Raw genomic sequence first — 13,512 nt, forward strand, 5'->3', positions numbered from 1 at the left:
AGGTGCTTGGTTAAAAAGTCCCTGAGGCCAGCATGTGCAGCACAGCAAGTGGCTTTGTCTGTGGAGGGATCTTTGTGCTGCACTGGGATACGGCCTGAAGCCTTGGCGCAATCTGGTTGAGCAGGTGGAGAATAGAGCTTCTTTATAGCCTCTAATGGGCTATGACCTCCTCAGACTGTAGGTGTATGAGGGTGATCCTCTGGCAGTAGATCTGCTTTCTTCAGCTGCGCTGCGTCTGTGATGGTGGTGATGGTGGTGGTGGTCTTCTTGGTGCTCCAAGTTGCAGTAGCAGAAGCTCCATAGCATTGTTGAGGTCGCCAATGATGAACTGAAATTGGTTTCCTTACAAACAGGTGTTTGCAGCATTTTTAAGACCAGGTAAGTATTGAATTTAGAAAATTGCAGCTAAATGGACTTTGTGACAGTTTTTTTTGTTTTGTGACGCACAAGGACATCCTTGTAAATATTGCTTATGCTTTGCATGAGTTTTTTACGTGGGAATGCCTACCTTGCATCTCGTTTTCGATAAGTCACGCTAACAGAAGTGGCACTGTTAAAAATTAACGTTTAGGCAAGAAAAATGCAGCTAACTGGAGTTAGCGGCAACTTGTTAATATGGCAATGAAAAAAAGCTGCCTTAGCGTCACAAAATTGATGTTACGGCGGCGTTAAATCCTTGTAAATATGCCCTCTACAGTCTTATTACATACCCTGAGTACTGATGTACTATTGACACAAAGTACAGAGAAATGTACTCTAAGCTGTTCCCAGAAACCTGACTGGCTAACCTGATCTCAATAGCCTAATGAATGTTTAAGGACATAAAAACAGAGGGCCTGATTCACAAAGGTAAACTGAATCTTTTGTACAAGTATACAATTTTTTGAGTTGTATCTTTACGACTGCGCAGCCTCCAGTCTTATGGCAGAGACTCTGCACATGAGAAGATAGACAGTCGAAAAGATACTACTTGTAAAATTGCTTTGAGAATTGCAAAGAATAGTAAATTTACACAAAAAAATGTAAGTTTACCTTGTGAATCAAGCCCACATTGTAGCAGCATTCAAACAAAGCAGCACATTGAGGCATGGATGGAGAACATGGACTGGTGCATGTTTAGGGAAAAGACAGTCTATGTGTCACGAGGGCGACCTAGGAAATGGGGTAAGATCTGGGGGTCATTGGAACATTTACCGTGGAGACATTTGCACTCCTGCCCTTGCGGATATTCCTGAAGTTCCACTTTCCCCCTGACCTGCCATTCCTTGTATTATATCATGCATATTTTGTTTGACCTCGTCTCTCCCCTGCTTCCCTCCCCTAATATTGTTTGTATACCTTACTATATTGCTTTTTCCCTCCTCATTCGGACAGATATCCTACTGTATCATGTTTATTGCCTTGTTTGTTTATTTAATTTGCCTTCAGTAAATCCCTTTGGCATTTGTGATAGTGGTGGTCTTTATATTTTTCATTTTTTTTTTAGTGTTCATTTTGCAGTGTGTTGATGTTAAGCTCCTTTAAAGAGCTTTAATGGAAGCAAAATCTCATGATGCCAGGAGCTTACCATATTGAAAAATTATCTGTACAAACTTGTTTATATTTTACTCTAATGAATGTGCTAAAGCACAGGTTCTGTTGAAGTGGCGGAAAGGTTATCTAAAAATGGGATGTGTCAGTACTGTAGAAATAACCCGGTCACTCTAATACCCCTGTACATAACTATTACCTAATTTTTCCAGCCTGTAAAGAACTATAGAACACATACAGAGACCCACAAAACGTATTTCTACTATAATTTAAATCTTTAAATCTTTGGGTGACGCTGCCTTACCTAGGACTATAACTTTTCCTGATTACATATCAGCAGTGAATCTATACCAATTCATTAATTAGGCAACTCACTCCCATGGACACACACTCAGTGTTTGAACTGGATAAATATGTGTGGGGTTTCTTTTCATTACAACTTTCTCCCTTTGTAATTTAATTTTCTGTCTTTTACTCCTTGCTTCTTTCCCCCTTGTGAATTTTGTTTCTCTAGGTCTGGGGCATAGTGGGTGCAACCACCGGCCCAAATTAAGTGATGGAATTTTTAAGACAGTTGCAACATAGAGAGCCTATGACAGTCAGCTATTGTATGACAAATTCTGGGGCATATTAACAAGGGCATTACGTCACTTTTAATGACGTACCTGTGGCGCAATGCCCTGCTCCATATTTACAAAGCAGAGTTAAACCACTTTTTGCAACTTAACGCAGCTTTGTGAATATGGTACCCTTTAACACAGGTATCTGCGTGGAAGGTGAGTGCTGTGCGTATTGCTGTGGGCGTTCCACCACAACACGCATTGCTTTTTGATGCTGCCACATTCTGCAGCACACATAGAAAGAGCAGAACTACATGAATGATTGTTTATGTGAAGGAAGGTGTCCGTTCCTGCATACAAACAATCATTAAATAGTGATGATTTCTATGGGTGAATGCTGCACACAGAGAAGTAACAAATTGGCATTATTGATTGTTTATGTGCAGGAACGGACACCTACCTGCACATAAACAATCTTTCCCTGCTACACAGGGACCATTCCATTTTTGTGCAACAGTGGCTGCGTTGGCGCTAGGCAGCTAATTTTAGCACCAGCGCTAGGGAAAACACTGGGGTGTGCCGTATTGCCCTAAATACGGCGCATCCCTGCATTTTAGAAATGTTGGAGCTCGGAGCTGTCAAATTTGGTGCTGCTCGGAGCTCTGACATTTACCTTTACATGTGCCCCTCTATCCCCTAATAAATTGGCAATAATAAAAAAAAAAACTAGATGCTAAAACTGGTCTGGATTAGGTTATTAGTCACAAATAGAATGGATTTTAAGAAACCTCAGAAGCACAAAGTTGCAAATAGGAAATAAATGATTGCCCCCAAATTGAGGCTTCTGCAGTGGGATTATGCTGGAAAGACAGGCCCCTGCTTGCTGCAGCTCAGAACGAGATCCACACCATGAATGTACACTGCATCTTTACAAGTGTTCCTTTGTTGGCACACTGAATTATCCTGGACCCTGGTTAATACTCAAGAATAGATGCTGAAACCACAGAGCCAGTTTCTCCCATTCAATGGCAGCACTACACAGGATAGGCATTCATTCTTCTAATAATCCAGCAGTGAAACGTTGACGCCTTATTCCAATTCGATAGCTGGAAAATATTGTTCCCGAGCACCACTTTTATTATCATGACACCTCCTGGCTTCGTAAAAAGGTATTCCAAGAGCCTCTTTATAAGAACAACGTCCATTGAAAACTGTCTAAGTAATTGAATGAGTCTAATTCACATAATCTCTCAATGCCATTTTAGAAATAGTGCTAGTGCAGAAACCATTCTCAGAGGTTTGTTGTCTGACATTACAGAAGATCTGAACGCAATTATATAGTCAAAGAATTGCAGACATACTAAAATACTGCAAACGTAAACACTGCAAAACTTAATTAAGAAAATGGAAAACCTAAAGAGAGCACCACAAACAATAAAACCACTGCAGACGAACTTGAAGCAATGCAAAAATAATGAAAATATTGCAGACATAATTGAATAACTGTACATATAATCACAGGACTAACGACTTAACTGAAGCACTGCACACTCAAAGCACCACGTGCCTAGTTACAGCACTGTGAACATAATACAATAACCGTAGGCTTTAAATAAGCACTGCCAACGCAACTGAAGCACTGAAAGCTAAACAACCGCAGAGTTCATTAAAGTACTGGAAAAGTAATGAAATCACTGCAAAAAGGTGTTCGTCATCCACTGAAATCATAATGCGATCTTCGGAATTTAATAATCTGTTGAAATCTAAATGAAAGTCTCAAACAACAGCTCTTTTGATAAATCTTTATAATAAGAGTTAACTTTTAAATGATGCAGGAGAATGAGGGTTCATTTACCTATCCAATTTACAGCCCCTATTGGAACCAGCTCCCACTGGCCTACTCGAGGACGAATGATGTCTAGCTATACCTATATTTCTTTTCTAATTCTTTCCCTAGACCTATGGCCTAAATACTTACCTCCATTGCTTTTCTTGCATGATAAAAAGCACGGGCCACAGGGTAGTGTCTGGGAATACCCCTGAACGCTGTGATGAATCCTGCTGTTAGCGCAGATGCTGTGCATGCATTAACAAAGATAGATGTGGTGCTGTAGATGTGTCATACCTCCATTCCCCTTGCAGATAATACTTACAAAGGAAATGTGATTGCTTTTTCTGTCCTTTATACAACATGGTGATTCTCACCAGCAGGTATTCAGTCAAAATAGAAAGTTGTAAATTTTAGGAGACAGAAATATCGGAGAAAAATATTGTGATGGCAAATATTGTGATGCAGAAATATCTTCCTCCTGAACCTCTCGACTGCCTTTGACACTGTCTCCCACTGCACCCTAATCAAGAGGCTCCACGATGCCAGCATCCGCAACAGGGCCCTAGACTAGATCCACTCCTTCCTCACCAGGCAAACAAAGTGAGTCAGACTAGCTCCGTTCTTTTCCGAACCCTCAGATATTAGCTGCGGAGCCCCCCAGGGCTCATCCCTGAGCCCCACCCTCTTCAATGTCTACATGGCCCCTCTCGCGACCATTGTCGGGAACCACAAACTCAACATCATCTCCTATGTCGATGAGACCCAACTGATCTCCTCCCTCACAAACGAACCAACAACCACCAGAAACAACTTCCACAGCAGAATGAAGGCCGTCGCCACCTGGATGAAGAGCAGTTGCCTCAAACTGAATTTGGACAAGACTAAAGTCCTCATTATAGGACCCTCACCCTCAGCATGGAATGACTCTTAGTGGCCCGCCACACTGGGAACCCCGCCCACCCCCATTGACCATGCACATAACCTCAGCATCATACTGGACTCCTCCCTCACAATGAACCATCAGATCAATGCTGTCACCTCATCGTGCGTGCACACACTCCGCCTGCTTCAAAACACATTCAGATGGATCCCCACTGAAAAACGGTCATCAGTAGCAGACTCAACTACAGCAATGCAGAAACTCCTCTGGAAACTTCAGAACATTCAAAACTCTGCAGCCAGAATGGTCCTCAACATCCCTTGCTGCAGCCACATCTCCAAACACCTAGGAGAACTCCAGTGGCTCTCAGTCAACAAAAGAAGCTCCTTCACGCTCCTCACTCACGCCTACAAAGCCATTCATGATTCAAGACCAGCATACCTGAACCACCGCCTCTCATTCCACGTCCCCTCCAGATACCTTCGCTCCACCCAGCTGGCTCTGGCCACCGTTCCTCAGATCCACAAGACAAGAACCGGAGGAAGATCCTTCTCCTACCTTGCCACCAAGACCTGGAACACCATACCTACCCACTTCAGACAATCCCCGTCACTGACCCAATTCAGGAAGGACCTCAGGACCTGACTCTATGACTGAACACCTAAGAGCAGCCGACCAGCAGCCACCTCCCCATCTCCCAGCACCTTGAGACCCTCATGGTTGAGTAGCCGCACTTTACAACCCCTGTTTGATTGATTGATCATGGTCAAGATTATCATTTGTTTTCAGGTAAGTAATATGGCTGTTAAGAATCTCATTGTTTTAAATCTCATTTTTATTAATATAGTTGTAAAGAATATCGTTTTTAAATTCATTTAAAGTGTTTTAATTTCTATGTTAATTTTATTTCTTAATATTTTTTACATAATTGTCATTAATTGTTTATAATATAGTTAGTCATTTTAAGTGATTGAGAATTTTTGATTAATATTCATTTATAGTGTTGTAGCAGTTGTTGGGTTTGTAGGGGGAAAGGGCAGAAAGTTAAATAAGTCAAATTTAATTAATAAAGGAAAAATTAATTAGGCAATTAATCTAACTTGGAGGGTAATGTGATGCTCCATACTACTGCCCATAAGCACCTGCTCCTCCCACTAGCCCATATGCAGGTTAGCATAGCTGGAGGCCAAGCAGGTGCGCATGGCCTTCCCTCTTAGCTGCTGATAGATTTCATTGTGGAATAGAAACATTTTTTTTGATAGGCGCCAATCCATCATGATAAGTGACTTCCTATTTCACTCACTTCAACTAGCGGCAATCTCCGAGAGGCATAGTGGTTTCCCTCCTTTTTATCAGCCTCCTATCTATTTCCCACATCAGCTCCTCGAGCAGCAGCAGCGGCGCACCCACGCCTCGCCGCACCCGCTTCGCGGGTGCCGCATCGCCGGGGCTGGGATCACAGAGACTGCGGGGCTCCTATCCAGGCGGTAAGGCGGCTGGGGGTGCGAGGCTTCAGCGGGGCTGCGAGTGTGCGGGGACTTCATTTCCCAGAAGTCCCTGCAAGACCACGGAAGAGCTTCCGGTCCGCTCTCCCCGCTGGCCCGCCCCCCGCCCCCGCCCTCATCCACGAGATTCCTTAAGAGGCGCCCTGGGCCCCCAGCGTGTGTTTCTTTCACTCACTTCAACTAGCGGCAATCTCCGAGAGGCATAGTGGTTTCCCTCCTTTTTATCAGCCTCCTATCTATTTCCCACATCAGCTCCTCGAGCAGCAGCAGCGGCGCACCCACGCCTCGCCGCACCCGCTTCGCGGGTGCCGCATCGCCGGGGCTGGGATCACAGAGACTGCGGGGCTCCTATCCAGGCGGTAAGGCGGCTGGGGGTGCGAGGCTTCAGCGGGGCTGCGAGTGTGCGGGGACTTCATTTCCCAGAAGTCCCTGCAAGACCACGGAAGAGCTTCCGGTCCGCTCTCCCCGCTGGCCCGCCCCCCGCCCCCGCCCTCATCCACGAGATTCCTTAAGAGGCGCCCTGGGCCTCCAGCGTGTGTTTCTTTCACTCACTTCAACTAGCGGCAATCTCCGAGAGGCATAGTGGTTTCCCTCCTTTTTATCAGCCTCCTATCTATTTCCCACATCAGCTCCTCGAGCAGCAGCAGCGGCGCACCCACGCCTCGCCGCACCCGCTTCGCGGGTGCCGCATCGCCGGGGCTGGGATCACAGAGACTGCGGGGCTCCTATCCAGGCGGTAAGGCGGCTGGGGGTGCGAGGCTTCAGCGGGGCTGCGAGTGTGCGGGGACTTCATTTCCCAGAAGTCCCTGCAAGACCACGGAAGAGCTTCCGGTCCGCTCTCCCCGCTGGCCCGCCCCCCGCCCCCGCCCTCATCCACGAGATTCCTTAAGAGGCGCCCTGGGCCTCCAGCGTGTGTTTCTTTCACTCACTTCAACTAGCGGCAATCTCCGAGAGGCATAGTGGTTTCCCTCCTTTTTATCAGCCTCCTATCTATTTCCCACATCAGCTCCTCGAGCAGCAGCAGCGGCGCACCCACGCCTCGCCGCACCCGCTTCGCGGGTGCCGCATCGCCGGGGCTGGGATCACAGAGACTGCGGGGCTCCTATCCAGGCGGTAAGGCGGCTGGGGGTGCGAGGCTTCAGCGGGGCTGCGAGTGTGCGGGGACTTCATTTCCCAGAAGTCCCTGCAAGACCACGGAAGAGCTTCCGGTCCGCTCTCCCCGCTGGCCCGCCCCCCGCCCCCGCCCTCATCCACGAGATTCCTTAAGAGGCGCCCTGGGCCCCCAGCGTGTGTTTCTTTCACTCACTTCAACTAGCGGCAATCTCCGAGAGGCATAGTGGTTTCCCTCCTTTTTATCAGCCTCCTATCTATTTCCCACATCAGCTCCTCGAGCAGCAGCAGCGGCGCACCCACGCCTCGCCGCACCCGCTTCGCGGGTGCCGCATCGCCGGGGCTGGGATCACAGAGACTGCGGGGCTCCTATCCAGGCGGTAAGGCGGCTGGGGGTGCGAGGCTTCAGCGGGGCTGCGAGTGTGCGGGGACTTCATTTCCCAGAAGTCCCTGCAAGACCACGGAAGAGCTTCCGGTCCGCTCTCCCCGCTGGCCCGCCCCCCGCCCCCGCCCTCATCCACGAGATTCCTTAAGAGGCGCCCTGGGCCTCCAGCGTGTGTTTCTTTCACTCACTTCAACTAGCGGCAATCTCCGAGAGGCATAGTGGTTTCCCTCCTTTTTATCAGCCTCCTATCTATTTCCCACATCAGCTCCTCGAGCAGCAGCAGCGGCGCACCCACGCCTCGCCGCACCCGCTTCGCGGGTGCCGCATCGCCGGGGCTGGGATCACAGAGACTGCGGGGCTCCTATCCAGGCGGTAAGGCGGCTGGGGGTGCGAGGCTTCAGCGGGGCTGCGAGTGTGCGGGGACTTCATTTCCCAGAAGTCCCTGCAAGACCACGGAAGAGCTTCCGGTCCGCTCTCCCCGCTGGCCCGCCCCCCACGCCCCCTTTATTACAAGCACCTCCTCCCGCAGCGCGGGACGCAGCACGGGCGAAGACAGGGCAAAGACTGGGCCGTTTGAGGCCGTTCGAGGACGGCCGAGGACTGGACTGGCCCACTCCCCCTGGACCGTGCGCCCTGACTAGTCCCTCACTGTAGTAGTAAGTACATTGCCGGGATTGACACTTAAACACATAATGAATACCCGGGGGAGTCGCAGTAAAACTGCTATGGGGCTCAGCAAGCCTAGCGGGACATTAGATGATTTCCTTGTAAAGACAAATTTAGCAATTGATAATGAGATTACCAAATTGCAGACCAGGGTGTCACTTGAGCTTGATGCCGCACGTAGGCTTTCTCAGACCTTTGCAAATTCTAAAAAATCTTCCCTAGGGAAAATCGCGTCAGCTGTATCCCCACAACATCCGCCTTGCCCTCACCCATTGTTAATACATGCTGATATTCATCCTGTTCCCCTACCGGCCCCTCTCCCGCTAGAGCCAATACCCACCCCGGTCATTATACCCCCTAAAATCTTTGAGGGAACAGCCCCCACTGGAACTGGCAGTGGGCTTGGAGCAGGAATGGCGAGTAACCCCCCGGACACTCTTAATCTTGCCAACTGCTTTGGCCATGTTAAAAATTTTGCCGGTCCAACTTCACAAAAGAAAAATAGCACTAGATCTGCCTATGCTCGTAAAAGAACTGCCTATGCCCGTAAAAAAGCTAAAAGTGCAAGGCTCCAGTTTTTCAATAAAAGGCGAACACTACCAATCGTGGGGGACACCACACAAGTGCCCAATCAGGATAATAACCCAACTGGGGGGGCCGAGGCGCACATTGCACTAGATGTGCTCCCTGTCCCCACCCATGGGCTTTCCCCCACATATAGCGAGAGCCAAATGGAGAGCGTACAAACTGAGACCGGAAAGGGCAATAGTAAGGGGGGTGATGACGAAGATTTCCTTAAAAAAGTTTGGGCCACATTAAAACAGCTATTGTCACCTCTAGAACTGAGACTTTCGCGTATCGAGAATAATTTACTCGATATGGATAAGACTCTAGTCTCCCTGGCTACCCTCACCCTAAAACATCTGGAATCAACTTATCCTAACATCACCGAGGGTATTAACCAGGTTGAGGACGATGGAATTCTTCCGGCCCCTCTACCCAATGCGAGTCCCCCCCCCCTGCAAATAATACCTCCGGTCCTGCCCCTACCTTTACCACTATCAAAACCAAATCCAATACCCAAACCACGGTCTAAGCTAAATGTTCCTCCTGCAATAATACCAAGGCTCCCTATACCAACGCCAAAATGCCCAGTAAATCAGACTTCACCTAAATCCACCACTAATGCTGCCTTTAAGTCCACCAAGACCTCTGTCCCCTCTACTGACCACATAGCCAACCAGCACTATGGTCGTCAGAATTTCCGGGGGGGATATATTGATCTCCCTCCTGAAGCGGGCCCCTATGTGGCCATCTTGGCTGGTGTACCACCACTTGATCCGCATTCTGTGGAGACCCAATGGTCCCTAAAGAATAAGGTGATTCACTGGCTCAATATAAATAGGCGGCCTCCTAACCCCGGTAGGACAGGGGTTTTAATGGCCAGGAGAGTACCATGGGTGGGTCGTACCAATAAGTCTATCCCTGGAGACTGCATAGTGGTTTCATTTGCAGACCCCCACACAGCCCAACATATCACTAGATGGGAAAACCAGGAAACTGACCACTCCATCGTCACCAGACCCTTAACCTTTTTCTACCCCCCAAAACAGACCATTGATCCATTTGGGACATGGACATTAGTCCACAACCGTAGAGGGAAAGGATATGGGGATGGTTGGCAACCAACCAATAACTGGTGGGAAGGAGCGCCGACGAGGAATAGGTTTGACTGTCTCGACCAGGTGGATTGACTGGGAACCAGGGTTGCTGCTCTTCAAACCAACGTCCTAGATCCCCTAACAGAGACTACTCGGAATGAAAAACTAAACCCCCCACCCGACGTCTCTAGCACCAAGGGGACGGACTTAAAATCATTTAAAGAGCACGCTCTCCCCGCTCAGGTTATCACACAGGCAGATCCCATGCATTTGAGAGATCTGAAAGGTACAAGGGGGACCAGTGGGCAAAAGCTACATTCAAAGGAAACTGGAAAACCCATGCACTCTCTCATCTCCTGGAATGTAGCAGGCCTAGCTAGTAAGATCACCCATAAACCTTGGCTAGAAATTGTGCAGAAGCATGGTATTATATGCCTACAAGAGTCATGGCTTATAGAGGAAGTACATATGCTAGGTTACCGAACCCTCCATTCACCAGCGGTGCCATCAGTTCAGGGGCGCAATAAGGGGGGCCTGTGCACATATATCTCGAATATAGGGGATGTCAAACTTTGCAAATTCATATCTAACCAATACTTTCAAATCACATCATTTAAATGGGGTAATTCGCAAAAGGTAATCCTTGTGAATTTTTACAACAACCTGCCGCCTAACGAAGTGGAATCAACTTTGAATATCATGATCCACCACATCCATAAAATGAGAGATCAAGCCTCTGGGGAACACATAATATTGTGGGTGGGCGATTTTAATTGTACCGTCTGTCCGTCATCTGAGTTAGGTTTGTGCGGCCTATCAGATGTAGGAGAGGACGGTCCCCTACACTTCTCCCACTCCACTGTGGGGTCCCTTCTTAATAACGTTATTTTTACCTTTGATCTCAATTTTATTAATCAAGTATGCTCCCCCCCGGTCCCCTTTGCCCCAACGTTTAATGGCAGAGGCTGCGGATCCACAATTGACTTTGCCCTTATTTCATCAACCAACCCAGACTTTGTAACCTTCTGGGAAACGGGGGAAGACCCTATGACTGACCACTATCCAATTACTTTTGGGGTAAAACTGATGGATACCAAGGAAAAGGAATTCAGTGGGCCCTCACACCACATTGAGATTTCTCTAGCCAAAACCAATGGGTATGTAATTAAGTGGGAGAAAATGGATCCTGCATCCTTCCTCCGTAATCTTATATCCGCTTGTCCTATGGACATATCTACCTGCTTACAGGAAGACATGGACGCAGAGAGCCTTATGGCTGCTTTCTCTAACATTCAGCGCCACATAAAGAATGCTTTGACAAGAAACTGTAAACCCAAGGGGACCCAGACCCGAGGGTGGTTTGACTCTGGATGTACCTCCACCCTGAAAAACCTAAAGAAAGCTTTGTCTGCTGACCCGAAAGACAGGGTACAAATTCGCCAAGCGAGACGTGACTACAAGCTGGCAATTAATCAACGGCGGGCGACTTTGAAGCAAGAGGCATGGGAATCTTTGGGGGAGGCAGCCAGGTCTAAGGATAGTAATGCTTTCTGGAAAGTCATCAGATCCGTGTATAATTCAAAAGACAGGGATAACTCCATAGAGGTGGCGATAACGGCTGAGCTCTGGGTAGAACACTATGGCAACCTTTATTCAAATAAGACACAGGGTAATCCCTTGAAACCTTCTAAGGGGATCTCCCTCATAGATAGTATAAATCAGGATGACAAACCCACCGTCTCCCCAGTATCTCCTTATCCCATTGAATTAGTATTTACTATATTAGAAGTGGAAGATGCCCTCAGAGAAAGCCCATCAGGTAAAGCCCCAGGCCCGGATCTAACACCAGTGGATGTCTATAAATCAGAACCAGACCTTTGGGTCCCCCTGTTAACCAATGTATTAAACATGGGAAATAAGTGTGGCTTCATTCCCACCTGGTCGGACGCGATCGTAGTACCCATTTTTAAAAAGGGGAATAGGGACGATCCTGCTTGCTATCGTCCAATATCCTTATTGGACGGCCTTATGAAAATAGCTGGAAGGATAGTCCTTAAGAGGATCCAACACTGGGAAGAGGAGAAGAGGGTTATTTCGGAGTGCCAATACGGGTTCCGAAAGGGCCTGGGGACATTGGAGCAATGCTTAAACCTGTCCCTTTTGGTCTCTAAATATACGCAGGCCAAAGAAGGGCACCTCTTTGTCACCTTTGTCGACCTCAGCTCCGCATTTGATTGCGTGGACCATGCGTTGCTTTGGTCGACACTGGAAGACATTGGGGTGGACCATATCATCCTCACATTCATCAAAGAATTATACAGAGAGGCAGGGGCCAGAGTCAGGTTCGGGACCCAGGGGCAATGTTCACAGAAATTTCCCATAAACAGAGGGGTTAGGCAGGGCTGCATACTTGCCCCCTTGCTTTTCACATTGTATATAAACTCTATCGCCGACAGTCTAACAACTCTGTCAAGCGATTTCCCTACTGTAAATGGAAGGCCCATACCCATTCTTTTATACGCCGATGACGCGGCCATCATGTCTAGAACCAAAGTAGGTCTGCAGAAGGCTGTAAATGAATTCTCATCTTTTATGGGTAAAAGAAATTTAAAGGTGAACATATCCAAAACTTTCTCCATGCCCTGCTCCCAAAAGAAAAATAGACCAGCATGTACAATATACTTAGACCAGCAAAGGATTGCAGTTACAGACTCTTTTTGTTATTTGGGCATTGTGTTTGATAGGTGGGGTAGGTGGAAACATGCAGTGTCAGCCAGGAATCTTGCCTTTGTTCGCGCTATAGGCGCTCTAAGAACCTTTGCTGCAAAAATCGGGGGTAAAACCCACTAGAGAAATGTTGCAGATTTACCAGGCAAAGTGTATAGCTACAGCCACATATGGCGCAGGTATATGGGGTGTCGAGAATGTGTCTTCAATTCAAACACGTGAGAACACCTTTATTTGTTACCTATTAGGTGTGCCAAAAACTACGTCGACATTTATGACCCACATTGAGGTCGGTGTCAAATACCTCAGCGATACCATAAAAATATCACCCTGTTTGCTCTGGCATAAGATCTGGACCACAGAACATTGCACATTGAATAGAAACCTCATTAAAGACTGTATGGCCTTGGATGGGGTATCAAAAGTCAAATGGTTGCGATATGTTCAAACGATGTTTTCTAATATTGGACATCCGGAATTTTATGACGAACCAGAGTCTACACAAACCCTGACTAGATCTGCCCTTAAAAAATTATTATTCACACACTTAGAGAGCGTACGATGGGACACTAAGAAACACAATGACAATATCCTAACCTATCAGCAAATTACCCCAACGGAAGGTTTGCAACTGTATCTAGGGATTGAAAATGCAAC

The sequence above is a fragment of the Lissotriton helveticus genome, chromosome 8 (assembly GCF_964261635.1).
Source record: "Lissotriton helveticus chromosome 8, aLisHel1.1, whole genome shotgun sequence".
Taxonomy (NCBI): domain Eukaryota; kingdom Metazoa; phylum Chordata; class Amphibia; order Caudata; family Salamandridae; genus Lissotriton; species Lissotriton helveticus.